This window comes from Capsicum annuum, chromosome 5 (genome assembly GCF_002878395.1).
Source record: "Capsicum annuum cultivar UCD-10X-F1 chromosome 5, UCD10Xv1.1, whole genome shotgun sequence".
NCBI classification, from domain to species: domain Eukaryota; kingdom Viridiplantae; phylum Streptophyta; class Magnoliopsida; order Solanales; family Solanaceae; genus Capsicum; species Capsicum annuum.
The window spans coordinates 201,479,698-201,493,554 of NC_061115.1; the positions used below are offsets into that span (position 1 = coordinate 201,479,698).

The following is a 13,857-nucleotide window of genomic DNA, read 5'->3' on the forward strand; positions in this document are numbered from 1 at the left end:
ATAATGGAAGAGTGATTTACTTGTTTTATGATGTTCATGATTCTTATTTAGATTGGCTTAAAAGTGATTGAGAATAAGTATTGAGAATGGTTTTGTTTTTTAGTTGTTTTGAAATATGAACTTTTGTTCCAATGGTAAAGCTTTTGGGTGGTCAGTAAACCTCTTCTAAAATAAGATAAGTGTAGTAGATATGTTGTGACATGACTTGCAAGTCGGGGTATGACGATACCCTATTTTTAATGTGCCCGAATGATATTAGGAAAGAAATAATATTTCAAAGAAGATATGGTTTAAAGGATCTAACACTGGGCTTAAGAGAGTTAGATGGTTACCCAAAAAAGGCATGATCCATACAGTTCATTGCTCAAAATCGTGATTTACCGACAGGGGTTTATGTTAGCCAAAAAGGGAAATTGTACATTGGCGACAACCCTTTGGCGTAGTAGATAAGTAGATACTCTAACCCTTGTGGAAAACTTGGGTTGGGGGCTTGGCTGTCGATCCAAGGGTGGATTTCATAAAACCCATGAAATAGCAGAGTTGTAGGGTGTACCATCTAGCTCAAAAGTAAGATAAGGAGTCGAGTCATGAATTGCAGAATGTGTTTGAAAGTTTCAGATTATGCCATATGTTTTTCAACTATTTTAAGATGACATATGATTTATAAAATACTCTCGCTTATGTTTTGTATAAATGTAAATTTTTGTTTTTGGATTGTTCTGGTACCTGTACGTTTGTATTGACCCCCTATATTTCAGGGTTTGGGGCTCAGTCCAAAGGTCTCGCTAAGCCATGGATTTATCCAGTTGGTGAGCCTTCTTTATTTTGGAAGGCCTATTTTTAGAACATTGTAATTTTATTTTGGTTTTAGGTTCGACTGGGGGCCTTGTCCCAGTTTTAGACAAGTTGTTAATTTCTGATGTATTAGTGATTTGACAGACTGAAATAGATGTTATTTAGATGTTTATTGATTTCTTTCCGTATTGTTAAATTGAACTCAGGACATGATCATGATTCCGTTTTCTTAATTGCCGCATCTTTTCTTTAATGTTTATGAATGGTGTTCAGGAGTACTAGATAGAAAGGGGCGCTTGATCCTTCATGTTTCGGGATGGTCGTCGCGGCTAGAGTCCCAACTCGGGTCGTGAAAAACTTGGTATCAGAGCATGGTTCATGATCCCAGGGTATCTGTAAAATCACGTCTGGTAGAGTCCTGTTTATGGGTGTGTAGTGCACCACACTTATAGTAGGTGTCTATAAGGCATTTAGGAATATTTCCCTTTCATCATGATCTAGTTCGTGTTATGGAGTTAGAATGTTCCTCTTTCATACTCTAGTTCATGATATGGCATCATCCATACAAAAGTAAAGTTACCCTAATTCTTTCCTTACTCTGATGTTCTTAGATATGTCTCATTGTTGAGGAGGTTCAAGTGCAGAATCTTATAATCTAAATGATGTGGTCCTTTCTGATTGAGTCATAAATGATTATGAAATTGCACAGGAACTTGAGAAGAGTCCATTAGTGCTTTAAAGTGTATTAATTTAAGCTTATACCCCTATCTACATCAATCATGCATTTGAGCCCGATATATGAATTGTATTCAGTCCCTTTTTCAAAAAATTCTTGTTGCAGATATCATACTTGAGGATAGTGATATATGTCAGAATATTGGAATAATATTTTCACCTGAGTAGTAGTATGTGTTAAGGTGTCGTACCTTATTGGTAGTAAGATGATCCCAAAGTTAGTGATATGAAGTCACAAGGTTAGAAGTCAAGGTGAGGGTGACTTTTGCATAAATAAATAGTTGAGCTGTATAACTCCTTACTGAGAGATGGTTTGCCATTTTATAGTGATAGAAAAATGTGGCAGCAATATTTGTAGATTGTGTAGTAGTCTGTGGAGGGATTGTTTGGCTATGATTATTACTTATTAAAAAGAGGGAAGAATTTCAGAATGGATAGTGATGGTGGTTGTAGAAATCATGTATAGGTTGTGAATAGAAAGAGGTAGATTAGTCAGTAAGTTGTGGGTAGAGATTCATTGGTGGGAATGGAATTTGAAGGTAGTCTAATTGTATGCATGGGTAAGTAAATATGATGTGAGAAAGTAGGGTATGTTAATAGATGGTAATGAATTATATTATAAGATTAAGATCGTCTATCTTTATTATGTGACTTTACCCCTCTTGATTGTATTTTCTCTAGTAGTTGTAAACTAGTACTACATGTGAGAAGGTACGTAGTACATTTTGAGGTATAATAGTAATGTCGTGGAGAGGATAAACTTTTGGGCCACAGTTAAGTGAAACATGAGACTTAGGTTGATATTTCTATTTCGATTGATTAGTATAGTATATGGCATGCCCCATGTAGTTGGTCTTTTTAGACAATTGGCTTGAACCATAGATATGTAGTGTAGTGGTGAGAATAGTAGCTCGAAATTGATGATGAGTATTTTGTGGGAACAAACTTGCAGGCTTGATTTGAGGTGTAAAATAGCGTAGTTTGGAAACTTGTGGAATAATGAGTGGTCAATTGTGATGTATATGTATACATGAGAACAAGAGTAAAATGATGAATTGTGGTTGAATCATTAAGTGGATAAAAGCGCGAGTATATAGGAATAAGTTAAATCCCGAGGTAATGTGTTGTTAGATAAGGCGTCAGGTGTACGGGTGTCACATGTACCTAGATTTCATTCTTGAATCTTGTAGTATGGAAAAGTCTAGGAAGTTTTTGTTTGGTGTTCTTTAGATTTGAATTGAGGAGATATAGGTACGCAATGTGCACCTTTGGTATGGTTTTACAAATTTGGTTAAGTTTTAAGTTATGTGATTAGAGGTGTAATGCTAGTATTCTAAGGAATTGAAGATGGAGTGTTAAGTGTTTAGAAGCGTGGGTTTTTATGCCCATGATAATGGTAGTGTAAGTCGATGAATTTGGAGGTTAGAGGAAGTTATGATTAGTGTCCCTGAAGGGGGATATTCTTGAAAGGATTTTGTGTCTTTACATTAAAATTATTAAGGAGATTCTAGCGTCTATGTGCATGGTGATACCACTATGTATTGAGAGTTGTGGCTATATATTTGATGAGGGATTATATCCTCAAGTTTAGGAGTGTGACTTTGATCTAAGGGGGAGATGATGGATTAAAGTGGTTCCCGAATTTTCTTGTGGTGTCAATTTTCATGTAAGAGTAATGATAAACCTATTCCTATTCAAGAAAGCTCCTCCCACGTCAATTTAAGAGGTCATTATACCAATGTCTTATGTATTCAAGTCCAACCTATGTCTAAGGTTTGAGCACTCTATGTAACTCATGTCATGTCCCAACCTCCAAACTAGAAGCAATAATGTTCCTCAGTGATCCAAGATTCCAAATATCCCAGCCCTATGTTGTGTTGCTCATGAACCATAAATCTGTGTTCCAAATCATGCTTGGTTCTAAGAAACTATGTTTCTATAAGTTACTAATTTGTTTATGTCGGTATTAGCCAAAATGATAAAGTTGTGCGAACTTATGACTACGTCAACTTTGAAATTTCTTTTAGAAGCAATAGCTTCAAGTATACATCCTTGTCTTAATCATTGACTTTATGAATTTCGAACTTATGTTATATGACTCATGATGTAAGCTCCTGTGTTCCTCACTGTGGTCTGTCCTAAGAACTCGTGTTATGTTGAGTTATGTCAGAGCGACTCTCTACTTATGATCCAGACACTTGATATATGAAGAACTTCATGTCTATTATATCGTATCTTCAACTCATGTGCCACCTTGAGTAGATTAAAAGATATGGGTTGTAATGAGTAGTGTTTATCCCATTTATGATGCTTGTACTCGTGTCCCTTAATGACCCTTCATATGTTAGTATGATGGTGGTTGTGGAAGCGTTGTAATGTGTTAGGTAGGAGAGTAGATGTTCTTTAAGGTGAATTTTTTTTATGTGAATTCTTGAACTAAGGCTATAGGAGAAGGGGGAAGAAGGAGATGAACTTTTGTTACATGGAATAGTTAGGAAAGAGATATATGGAGAGAATCCTGGTGAGAATGATTGAATTTGCTGGTCTTAGTGGAGAGATCCATGAAGTGGGGTGTTGTAATGATAGGCTTGAATATGGTGATTGATGAAAACGCAAACCAATGTGTTATGTGGTTGGGACTCCTTGATTTAAGACTCGAGGGTGTATGATGGTAGTAATAGGGTGAAGTAATCTTCTTAAAGGAAGGTAGAGTGTGGAGTCCAATAGATTAAGCTGACATCTTTTTGTTTCGAGTTAGGCTTCAACATGAGAGTGCGATGCAGTTAGATTCAAACTCTTGTAGTTATGTATTTATCAAGGGAATTATAAGATTTAGATGTTGAAACGTGCTAATCATGGCTGAAAACATAGTGGAGAGCATATCAATTGAGGTAGAGAATATTTCTATTCTATTCATATGTCCCGTGAGAATCTTATCTCATGTCTGGTACCAATCTTAAACAGGTTGAGGATTCTTAGGAAAATTCATACCTTACAACATTTTGATCATGTGCGATAAAACACATGCCAAGATCATGTCGATGTCAAGTTTCATTATCTCATGTTTTGTGCTTATACGTTTCCCTAGGGGTTATCATGAAACTCGTTTGATTCCTTTGCATAGTTCGTTGAGGAAAAATATTCAACGCAAAATTATGTTCTGTACTCTACACTTTTAGAGCTTCAAAAAGTCCCTACCCATCATTCGGGGACGAATGATTCAGAGGGGCAGATAATGTTACACTGTATTTTCAAACTAGAAATCGAACTGGTGTTCCTACGTGTGTAAGCTCTTATAGAAATTATTTCTAAGTAAGAATAAGTGTCATGCTATATATCCTCGTGTTTAAAGTGCTTTTGAGATGGAAGACTTTCATAGGGATCACTTAGAGAGAAGTTGAACTAAGAACCTTTGATTCGGCTAAATCTTTATTTTTGATGTTACAAGGATCTACTTTGAATGTGTATAACTTTTGAAACAAGTAGAATTTTGCAGCTAAATGCCCATCAAATTGTAGATAATTGAGTCAGCTTTCCAACGATACCAATTTTGCCTTTATCCGATACCCGAGCAAAAAGTTATAATTATTTTCGTTAGAATCAGTAGTTGCGTGCGATAAGTATGCGACACATGTTCCATTTCGGCGCTCTAGAGTATACGATGCACACTTATTTCGTGCAGGTGGAGTTGTATATGTATTTATCTCAGTGTTTGTAGACGTTGTGAATGTATAAAAAGTTGGTTCTCCTGACAAGTGGTGTTAACGGAGCCAATCACACCTAGGGGTTATTTTGGGACGTGGCAGAATCTGTGGGAAGAAGAGTCACGATCAAGAGGCCGGGGAGCTCGACTCGACTTAGATCTTAGATTTTAGGTTATTGATCCCTCAATAACCTAAAGGTCGAGTAAGGTCGAGCTACTCAACATCCTGATCCTCATTCTTATTCCCACACATACAATTTGTAGTTACAGCTGTATTGGTATTCGCAATGGATAAATGATCCGTGGCCTTTTTTTATAGAATCTCCTTGCTTGTCTTTTTCCTTATTCACTTGACGATGTGGGAATATGGAGTAAATATACTGGAAACTGCATCTTTAATATACAAAGATATGTCAGCATTGAATTTTAAGATGGATAATCATACATTCATAGATCATTGTGCAAAACGGGTAAATGAAGAAAAAAGAGTTTCAAATTCCTCAAGTATCATATTTATTACTAATCCCCCTCATTGTACATTAGCAATTACACGTACTCATGTATTGATGCTTGAGGATTGAGTTTTCATACCTTCTTTAATATACTTTACTTGAGCCGCCAAGTCTTCATTTGTGAGACTACACCAGTATATTGTTGTATATATATTATTGTATACATGGTCGGGGTTGGAATTGAGAGGATTGAGTTTTCATACATGCTTTAATATACTTTACTTGAGCCGCCAAATCCTCATTTTTGAGATTACACCGGTATGTTGTTGTATATATATTATTGTATACATGGTCGGGGTTGGAAGCAATGTATTTGATTGAACACGCAACAAAATGCCTCAGGTTCTTAGTGTACACCGACTGTTACAGCGACGCCACATCAATCTTTTTTCTTGATAAGCACGATGTCCGAACCAGCTTATGTCGTATCCTAAAATAATCCCTGACGTGAATGACACCCGCTAATACCACCTATCAGGAGAACCAATCTTACTTACACTTTACCAGTTAATAAGCACTAAGATAAGGTATGTGCAACTCCAACGCATAAATAACTAACGAATAATAATTAAACAAAAATCCATAATTAAACTATAAATTCAAGGATCACTCTTGAACTAATTCTCCATCTTAAATCCTACACTAATACCATGGAGCATCTAAAATAGAGTTACATGAGTTCAACTTTCGGGCATGCAAACCCAATGAAAGAAAATAAAATCTAAATAGCTAATGCTGAAACGAAAGGCCCCACAAATAATGTGAAAGCTCATCTTAGCAATAGAATCCTTACAAATAAACCGTCACCCACTAGTTTCACCTTGCGCGGTAGTATCTGCAGACATGTAACTAAGGAGTGAGATATATAAAAATATAACTCAGTAAGATCGCCGACTCGCTACTTTAAGTACTCTTGGAACAAGTATTAGAAAATACAACAAAATCAAGAACGTAAAGTTATTACATACAGAAATTATATCATAATAAGATGACCAACAAGACCCAACAATTGTTCATCAAGAACTGTATACCTCAATACAATTCATACAAAGCACTTATCATAATTTGTAATTAAAGTAATTAGATAACACCAAGAGTTTCGAGCAACATACACAATGTGCCAAATATATCAGGAGCATACACAATGTCCCATATCACATCAACAAGCATACACAATGCTCAAGGGAAGCATATACAATTCCCCAATGGAATTATAAAGCATACACAATGCCCCAATATCACAGTATACAATCATATCACATCACGAAATAATTATAAAAGGAGAATTAGTATTCTTAAACATAAAGTATATGTGGCTAACCTTAAAGACCGTCGATTCTGCCAAGCACATGCTCGTCCCAACACATGGACCGGGCAGATAAAATATATTTTAAAAATAAATTTGAAAAGCAAGCACCGGAAGCTTAAAGTCTCACTTACCTCAAATTCACAATCCAAGCACCCTTTTCAATATATCACAACTATGCTCCCATAAATTCAAATCACCTCAAACTATACCAAAATGAATTTAAAATAATCAAAATCTTGTAAGTGGGTAACGTCTAAATTTTTAGAACAAGTTATCAATCAGAATCAAGTTCTTAGTCCAATTGCTCGTTTGCGTAACCCTTCAAAATATAGCATCTTCAACAATTAAAATTTTCAATTAACCGAAGCTTTATATTTTGTTTTCCCAATAAAAATAAATATAGCTACTATGTGAAACAGTGGATTCAGTAACATGATGGTCCTTTAATACTACCCTTCTGTTCATATAGTTCCAACTTCAATTCATCCCTACGAAAATTCAGTCATTATCTAATCATCTCCTTCCAATCATTAGACTATTATAAGAGAAGAAATAGAGATTTTTCCTTTTTTTAAACTATTATGAAGGTAAGGATACACAACTAGAATGTCAAGACACTGATATATACATACCTGATGTTTGTCATCAATCAAATTGTGGCTTACAGAAATATTTATAGCCATTCTTGAACTCCACAAAACCTCTACGATGTTTATTCTCTTCCAGCAATAAAGGAATTAGAAAAAACTCTAATATTCTACTCTTCTGCAATTGGAACGTGAAAAAAAAAATTGAAAAAAGGAGTGAGTTTTGGTTTTGACTTGCTCACTTTAATTCTCTTAATTAATATTAATAATACAGGCAAAATTATCCATTTTCCCCTCATTAAAAGTCTGAGTTATTATAGCTTACATGCACCTAGACTAATTTCACAGGATACCTACCAACTCCCATTAGCATCAAGTATCAAGTAACTCTATCCACCAAGGCTGGATGGGAAGAAATCACACAACATTTGTCTCTATTGGGAATTGAATTGAAACCTTATGGTGCTCAACCTAACTTAATTGAACCACTGTGCCACAACCACAGAATAGAAGACAAATCCATACTATAAGCAACACATAAATGTCTTTGACACACGCATATGTATTATGTTACTATTGTACATATTTTATAGCTTTTGTGAAATTTGTTTATATGTGAAAAAAATGGAAATTCATTTTTAATTCGATCATAGGTTGGTCCAAAGAACTAGAGTTGGCTTCCAACATTAAGTTTGTTTTTCATAGACATTCATACTTTGGTCCTCAATATTAGCACATTCATAATTTGGATGTTTTGTTATTTACATTACTATTGATACTTTATTGTTTGAGGATCATTTTTGCGTATATTCATCGTACCCATCATTTCGTGCTGATCTTTAGTTTTTGCCTCTCAAAGAAAATTTAATAGTATAGGAGCAAATTACTTTAAGTTATTCAATATTACATGTTATACCACTAAATAAGAGCCCAGATACATGGTCAACATGTCTGGATACATAGTTTAGTTGCAGTAAATCCATGTACCCCAGATACATGCCCATGTATTTGGGGGAGAGGGGGTGGGGGAGGATGGAGGAGAGGGTACGCTAAATTACAGTAGATCCATATATCTCGAATGCATGCTCATGTATCTAGAGGTTACGATTGATTGTTAGTGACATATATCAGGAATTGTTAAGAAGTGGGATATTATGTAATTAATTCAAAATAGAGAGATCTACTTGTTATGGTAAGGATGCTTGGTTATTTAGATAGTTTCTGCTAAAAAAATTGTATACTTTGGCGATAGTTTAAATATTGATACTCAAATTGGTTGTACACGCACTTATACTCCTATTTTTGCGGGTCATCAGCAAAATACAAGAAGGCTCAAATATTTAAGCAAAAGTTACATAAATTTCAATTCTTTTGGAGCTAATTACTCACTATTCCAACTTTCGTTTAAAATTATTCAAAATCTCTGATTTAGTCCATACAAATATATCACATTATTCTGAATACATCACTTAATATTACAATGATACATCACAATCAACATGGATACATCATATTCTTCCGGTTACATTAGTTAGTACATACATTTTTCAGTGATGTGATTATCTCAACCCTTTTAAACAATTACATAAATCTCATATTTCTCTTTCACTCTCTAAAACCCACGGGTACATCACCACACAAGTATGTAATTAATCGTATAAAATTAAGTGATGTATTCAGAGGAATGCGATGTATACGTATTGACTAAATCAAGAATATTTAGTAATATGAAAACGAACTGGGATGGAGAGTAATAATTAGTTCCAAAAGGGTTGAGATTTGTGTTGTTTTTAGAAAAAAAAAACATAAACAAGTAGGCAGCAGCAGTCAGTAACGAATGTTTGTGAAGGGTAAGTGTACTTAGTCCATACCACTACCTCAAAGGTGAGATACAGAGGTTGTTTTCGATAAACCCCTGACTCAAGATAAAACAATGTAGAAAAGAAATACTAAAAGGATAAGATACATTAGAAATTACCACACCCAATAATACCATAAACAAGATTCACCAAAAAATATAACAAATGATACAACACTGTGAAATAATACTAGTACTATAGCTATCAGCACGGATAACAAAGACATCCTACAACTGACGCACTCATTCCTACTATCCTTTTACCCTAATCCGCCTCCTCCACACCTTACTATCTAGGGTCATGTCCTCGGTAAGCTGAAGCTACTCCATGCCATGTCTAATTACCTTTCTCCAATATTTCTTCGGTCTACCTCTACCTCGCCTGAATTCGTCCCTAGCCAACCCCTCACATCTCTGTACTGGGGAATCTGTGCCCTTTCTTATCACATGTTTGAACCATCTCAACCTCACTTCCCTCATCTTGGCTTCAACCAAAGCCACTCACACCTTGTCTAGAATAACCTCATTTCTAATCCTATCTTTCCTAGTACACCGACATATCCATCGTAGCATTCTCATCTCTGTCACTTTCATCTTTTGGATATGAGATTTTCTTGATTGGTCAACACTCTTCCCCATACAACATAGCCAGTCTAACCACCATTCTTTGGGACAATGATGACATAAGTTGAGCTTAAATGTGAAACACGATGGCTAGTTGAAAATGTCAATTAATATTATTTTTGCTGACAACTTTAGGCAGGCGGTTACGAGAAATTTTCACCCGTCTAGCAGTAATCGTTCATTTAGAGTTTGATTTACAATTAGTTGAAAATGACAATGGAAATATTTAGCATCCTGAAAGTTGTGCCTGCAACTATTGTTTACCTTGTCACCATCGACAAAAACATACCCAGTGTAATTCTATAGGTGGGATTTGGTGAGATTAGAGTGTGTAAATTTTATTCCTACCTTGTAGAGGTAGACAGGCTATTTTCGAAATAACCTCTACTTGAGTAATGCACGACAAAACAGTTTAACAACAACGACAACCCACTGTAATCCCACACATCAAGCAGTCTAAAAAGAAAAATACAAAAGAGGACAAAAAATAATGTTAAAAACATTGTGTCACATTCAGGAAACAAGGAACAATAACAATAGCCAAATAATGTAATAACCGAAGTACAAAAAATAACGGCAAGTAGCAGAAACGTTGGTTTGGTGACCTCCATTGCACTTTGGAGGGGGGCCTGCCTAAGGTCGGCCCAAGTGGTCAAGCCTAGTGCCTACGTCGTAATTTGTAGCAGCGGGGGCCTGCGTTCGCGTCGTCCCTACCCAATCCAAAGTCCAATTATTTTTTATCGTCACATTTTATGTTTTTATGAACTGCTTGGACAAATATTCTTGATAGTTTTTATACGAATGTTATTCTAATAATGTTTGAATTTGACTTTGGATTGAATGTGTGCAATGATTTTACCCAATAGACTGACATGGCAGTCATTGTAACAGGCAGTGTACACTAAGAACCAAAGGCCTTTTGCTGCACAAGTAAAGCATATCAAATGCAGTATGAAAAGGAAATACAATAGTGAAGAAGAAGCCATGATGAAAAGTCATGGTAAATGAACAATGGAAAGTCAAGCCAATAAATTTCCTATCATCGGTTGTTGCAGCACTGTAACATGTACATTTAGGTGAACCACCTCTGACAATTTCTAACAGCAGCGTCCTGCCAAAAAAACATGATAACCAGTCAGTTAAGTTGGCGGTAAAGAAAGCTGATGATCTTGAGTTTTTACTCAACAACAAAGCTCATGAGATGAATGCTTAAGACCATACAACAGAGACAACAACAGCTCGTTCTCTCAACTAATATGGGAAAATAAAAACCCTCCCCCTTCTCCTCGCACTCATGCCCACGAACTAGACATCTGAAGCATAGAAAACATCATGGGGCCTCAATGGGTAAATCAAGAAATAGGAATTGAGTCTCACTCTGATATCATATAAAGAAATTCATAAGACTATGCTTGACATATTAAAACAGACTGTTTTTAACTCCTCAGTCCCAAGAAATGAAAGCAAACTTCCAACTGAATGATCTAAAGATAAGACCACAATCTAAATCTAAAGAATTTTTTTTTCTTTTTAACTCTTCCAACCAGGTTGCTCAGACCTTGAAAAATCCCAATGGATACCTTCTACCTCCTACCAGCATATCTACCCAAAAACTCTGTCCATCAAAGCTTGGACAGACCCGAAAAAATCACCTAGTGCTTTTGCCTCTGGCGGAATTCGAATATGAGACTTCATAGTTCTCACTTCACTCCATTTTGGCACACCCTTGGATGCAACATTTTCTTTTTTAGATGATAACCATGAAGAATTCATCCCCGAACATCTCAAACCAAGCTAGATGTTGCAGGTACTATAGTTTTATAGAGTATTATTTTGGATACGTACCTCCACATTATAGTCAGGAAATTTTTGGAAGCTAAAAATGTATGAAAAGAGAAAGTAATTGATAACTTTTGAAAGGGTTAATCATGTCCAACATGGATATAGAGAGTGACATCATGAACCAAAAAAAAAGTCAGAAAAATGAGAATTTAAAGCAAGAGATTGTGAGATTAAAACAACAAATGATGAAAATATATCAAGCTTGGGCCAGTGGGCTGCCTCCTCCTCCATTCCCCACTATTGACCCCGCAAATACCTTGAGATTTCCATCAAAATTGCAAAATCAGTTTTCTACTATTATTGATGCACCACAATATCGCATCCGTTATCTTATCCATAATGGCAAGCACCGATCCCTCAACATCGTCCTCAACCCTCACATATTTACCAAGGAACTTCTAAGTCCAAATTTCAAACAAGGACGGAGTTTCCAAAAAGAAGGAATTCAAAGGATAATTTTACACAGAATGTGTCTGATAGCGGTGAAAGCTCTAGTCACGATGATGTGCAAATCAGTGGCTAAGATGTCAAGCTCAGTAATTGGGAAGTCTCTCCTCTTCTTACTTGGAAGGATTATTGGTAGTTTTTTTTTTTTTCTTTCCTATCTTTTTAATTATCTTAAGGTTACAGTTCGAAATCTATCTTGTTTTGTTTCTCCATCGTCTTTGTTTAAACCCTTCTATTTTTATTTTCAATGAGATGTGGTATCCCTTGTCGTTTTGTCTTATTTCAAATTGTTTTTTTGTTTTCTTTACACAATACATTTTAGGTTGATTCTAGTGTTATGACATGCTGGTGAAATTTTCAGCTAGATCTTAAAATACAGTTTGAGCATTAACTTTGAATTAGAGAGCTAAAGTTAGAAAAAGCATCTGAGAAAATAGGTAGAGTGCTGAGACATTTGGTGATAAGTTGAGGCCTTCTTTGAAAATTAAGGCAATTATTTTGAGAATCACAAGAATAACATGGTCATCAATTGAAAGACATGTCTCAATTAAGTCAAACAGTGGCTGCGTGATCTTATATTAAGAGGAACAGAAAGAAAATCACCTCCACAAAAGCATGAGCCATTCGATGTGAGGGATGTACCAAAAAGGTGGAGCCGTATGCTAGAAAACGATAGAAAAAGATATGACACACATGCTCAGTTAAAGTTAGTGTTGTTAAAGTTTCACAAATGATCTTCATCTAGCACTTTCATATTGCATTGTTACATACTTGCACTTTCAAGGATTGATATAACGAAGATATTTCATTCTTCTATCCAAATATTGTGTCATTATTTGTTTACCCATTTGAGCCTTAGTTCTATTTTCTTTCATACCCCTCTTTTGAAATCAAGATAGAGCCAACAAAGCTCAAAATAAAAGTGCCGAGCAAAAGAATAGTGTCAGAAAATTTTCAAAAAAAGAAGAGAGAAAAAAGTATGTCAAAGAGAAAAAAAAGGAGAGTGTCAAGAAAAATAGAGTCAGAAAAGGTCCCAAAGAGAAAAATAGTCAATAAAAGAAAAAAAAAGAAATCAGAATCAAGCAAAAGAACAAGTTACCGAAACTATGTGTGACGTGATTCTCTTCTCTCGGGGGTGAGATGCATAGGCATCCCTGCTCTGAGCTCGGTCCAACCAAATAAAAAATTTACAATTGCCCAGCCAAAAGAAACTAGGGCATGAGTTAATCCTCATTATTTGAGTCGATTCAAAAAGTTGTAAGTCCTACCTCACCTCAAGTGTCATTTGGGACTCATGTCATTCCTTCTTTCTAACCTTATCCAAAAGCCAAGTGACAACCAAAGAAAGACCTTCAGATCAATCTTTGAGAATGTTAAGTCTAAGCATACAATGAATATGATGACACAGTTTGGGAACTACTTGTCTTCCCCAGCATAAGGAATCA

At 35.6% G+C, this 13,857-nt stretch overlaps 1 pseudogene; it reads left to right on the forward strand.

Moving 5' to 3' along the window:
- The first annotated feature begins 10,690 nt into the window (after window positions 1-10,690).
- Window positions 10,691-10,837, forward strand: LOC124899177 (annotated as a pseudogene).
- Window positions 10,838-13,857: the final 3,020 nt, after the last annotated feature.